Raw genomic sequence first — 4018 nt, forward strand, 5'->3', positions numbered from 1 at the left:
ACACACACACAAACTTTTTTTAGGTTTGTTCTTAAAGTGCCCTGGTACGTTTCCTTTACATACTTATTGTTCAGCTGAAAAATATTTTCTGTTATGTCACAGCTGCTCTGTTGAAGATGACTTTACTCCGTTTTTGAATCTCACGCTCCATATGCAATATCTTTTTGAAAGATATTCTTCAGCAAAGTATTCTCTTTGATGAACAACGCCAGCTGCACTTTGATGAATGTCTTGTAAACTGAAACCCGCTTAACTAAATAAAACAGTATTGTAAAACATCCACATTTTTGCCCTTTTCATCCATAAAATGATGTTGCTGTATCGAACAGCAACAGAAGAAGCAGTTAAGTAGGAGACTTACATGAAAGCTTTATGAAGAAAATTAAGGTCGCAAGGTCTTCAGTACCTCACTTAAGTAAAGAAATAATGGTACAGAAGTAACTTATTAAAACATGAAATTCTGTTCATGTTTCCCCTTTCTGATTGCGTTTAGTTTTTTCGCACGTAACCCTTGCCAACTGCACAACATCAAAATTCATAATCTGACTATCAAAGCTGCATAGCTGAATAATTTTCTGAATGGCAAATATCTTTAGCATTTGCTAAAAAGCTATTATAATCAATACAGATAAATTTATGACACGTACAAAAGTAGCTCGTATAGATTATCTCATACTAAACACTACACGCTAGAGATAAATATATTTTGAAAAGGCGTTTTGTGTACTGCACTGAAGATGGTTATCTCCACAATACGACTTGCGCAATAAACAAATAAAAATTACTGTATTTGATAGTTTGTGTCAATGCAAACGGTATAAGTTTGAATCTTAAGCAAGGACAGAGCACTGGAGTGATTCTCCGCCAAACGTTGTCCATTTCGCCACCAGGTGCGCGAGCGGTGCCCCTCCAGAAAGGGGAGCGCTCTTAGCAAAGAGGGTCCCTCCAATGTATAAGGCCTAAGGGATTTGTAAGCAGGGCAGCAGGATGGCGCAGTGGGAGCGCATTGGGCTGTTAACCCGAAGGTCCGTGGATCAAAACCACGTCCTGCTACAAATTTTAATTTCTTGAGTTCTGTTACGCTTTAATACAACAGAGTATAATAGCAACACCGAAACACTTCTGCCTGCTTCTGTGATTTATGCTCAACTTATTTTCTTCCAGACACTAGCAACACTGGTTGAAAAGCTAAATCGATTATAATTTACAAACCATTTTCGTTTGGCTTCTCCACCCACTCCTCCGCTTATTCTCATTCTGACTGCAAACACATTAGACTTGCTTAATAGGGAACATTATCCACCTTCAGAATGAGTGTTTCGTTCTGGAACACTTAGTGATATGACTCCTTTTCGGGTGCATTACTGTTACCCTGTGACTTACACGCAATCTCTTGCATGCTATGACCCACTCTCTTGCACCGACTAACATCCCATGTTAAAAGTCATCTAACCCGCGTTGAGTTGCACATTCGTCTGTAATAGACCGCTCAGAAATCGCTGCTACAATCGCGCAAGAGCCGCGTCTAGAAGCAACGTTGCGGCGTTTACACGACACGTCTTCGAATCCGACGTCCCTTCCCCTGATTTTCTGCCACTCAGTTCATAAATAACATTCACTTTACGACAGGAGCCTTATCTCTCCATCACAGCTGGTACTTACATTTCAGTTTTGTTCACATCCACATTTACGATTCGCTGACGAGTAAGGGAAGAAAGCACAACAATGTAGCGAATTTTATATTGGGAACTGTGATTTATTAAGCTTAACATGTAATCGTCGTTTGCCTTCTTACCAAATAACTGTCCATTGTTTCTTTAGCGACTTTAGTCTTTGGATTGTCAACTTTCAAACATTGGTTGTACACAAATATAGACTTTTATAGATGAATCAGCATAATGGGCAGTAGAGCAGCCATACCTTCGTATTTTAAAATGATTTTTATTCGAGCTGGGGTATTTACATTGCTAGTTTTACAGTGAGACATCAGCTAGTACCATATCAACCAGTTCGCCTTTAGTTTTTGCTGTGGGTCTATACACCGCACCAACAGGAAAAAAATCAATAATAGTAATATCTGGTTATCGTTCTGGCTATGGGGTTGGACATCCCCTTCCAGTCCAACGATGGGGAATTTGTTATTCTGGTGCTCACGAACGTTAATATCGAAACTGGAATGAGCTACAACGTGTTGAGACAACATCCTCTCACCGCTAACCAGAGGTGCAATCTTCAACAACTGTAACAGCACGTCTCCAATGAACACCAGGTGAAGTGCAGCACTGATGCGATCAAACGAGGAGTCAGAAAATAAAATCCTATTAGCTGACACTGTACAATTTCAGATGATAAACAAAAGTCGAGGGGAAAGAAAGGGAAGCAGGGGTTGAGAAGGGAGTGAGACAGGGCTGTAGCCTATCCCAAATGTTATTCAATCTGTACATTGAGTATGTAGTAAACGAAATCAAAGAAAAATTTGGACAAGGAATTAAAGTTCAGGGAGAAGAAGAAAAACTCTGAGGTTTGCCGATAATACTGTAATTCTGTCAGAGGCAGCAAAAGACTTGGAAGAGCAGTTGAACGGAATGAACAGTGTCATGAAAGGAGGATGAATATGAACAAAACCAAAACAAGGCTAGAGGATTGTAGACGAATTAAATGAAAAGCTAAAAGCAGTAGATGAATTTTTGTTCAGTAAGACAAAATGATGAGGTCCCCAGTAAACAGGATGTAAAATGAAGACTGGCAACGACAAGAGAAGCGCTTCTGAAGAAGAGAAAGATTTTAACACCTAATATAGATTTGATTTGGAGAGTAGCATTTAATGGAAGAGAAATATGGACGATAAACAGTTTAGACAATAAGAGAATAAAACCTTTTGAACTGTGGTGCTACAGAAGAATGCTGAAAATTAGGTGGTTGATCTAGTACCTAATTAGGAGGTACAGAGTCGGAGTGGGGAAAAAAGAAATTTGTAGCCCAACTTGACTGAAAGAAGGCTCAGTTGATACAGCACTAATTTAGTACTGGTGGGGGAGTGTGTTTGTGTGTGTGGGAAGGGGGGGGGGTGAAAAATCCTGGAGGGAGACCAAGAGACGAATATGGCAACCAGATTCCAAAGGATGTAAGTTGTAAAAATTATCTGTAGATGAAGAGGCTTGCACAGGACAGAGCAGCATGGAGAGCTGCATCAAACCAGTCTTCTCCGGCCGCGGTGGTCTCGCGGTTCTAGGCGCGCAGTCCGGAGCTGTGCGACTGCTACGGTCGCAGGTTCGAATCCTGCCTCGGGCATGGATGTGTGTGATGTCCTTAGGTTAGTTAGGTTTAAGTAGTTCTAAGTTCTAGGGGACTGATAACCACAGCAGTTGAGTCCCATAGTGCTCAGAGCCATTTGAACCATTTTGAAACCAGTCTTCGGACTAAATACCACAACAATAACAATAACAAAGGACCGTTAACAGTGGCCTGAGATGAGTATTACTCGGGCACAATTTATTGCACATGCGGTCGTGCACAATTGTATTCATATCATTCATGGTGCGATGCATTTTTCTTAGTCATCATGATAGTTGTTTATTTTAACGTCAACGCCTGATTCTGATAACGGTCATAGGAGGCCAAGTGCGCATCGAGGTCGTGTAGTACGCGTTTTCGTCATACGAGACATGAAGATTGCAGCATATTAATCATTGAAAGAGGCCTAATGAGTGAACAACACAAATGACAGAAAGTCTAGCACTGCACCATTGCGCTGAATAATTCGTTGAAATACTCTGTCCTGGTTCCAAACTCATTTCCCACCACTGTTCACATGTTGCTTATGGAAGGACTCCAACTGATACTCACTATAGTGCATTATTCAAAGTGTGCACTCACAAATCGCAGTGAGATTTCTGATGATCGTTCTCCTACAGCATGATCTCCTCGTGATTTTCGGTACAAAACTCATTTCTCGAAGAAAAGAAGAGAATTAAGATGATCAACTTTTTATTATTACACATTTTGGCCCTTAAAAAGG

At 40.6% G+C, this 4018-nt stretch overlaps 1 non-coding gene across 1 annotated transcript; it reads left to right on the forward strand.

Annotated features, from left to right (window-relative positions):
* Nucleotides 1-981: 981 nt before the first annotated feature.
* On the forward strand, nt 982-1053 carry Trnan-guu (transfer RNA asparagine (anticodon GUU)). The gene has a single exon. It is a non-coding gene; the product is annotated as a tRNA-Asn (tRNA).
* The last annotated feature ends 2965 nt before the right edge of the window (nt 1054-4018 follow it).

Source organism: Schistocerca nitens, chromosome 4 (assembly GCF_023898315.1).
Source record: "Schistocerca nitens isolate TAMUIC-IGC-003100 chromosome 4, iqSchNite1.1, whole genome shotgun sequence".
Classification (NCBI taxonomy): domain Eukaryota; kingdom Metazoa; phylum Arthropoda; class Insecta; order Orthoptera; family Acrididae; genus Schistocerca; species Schistocerca nitens.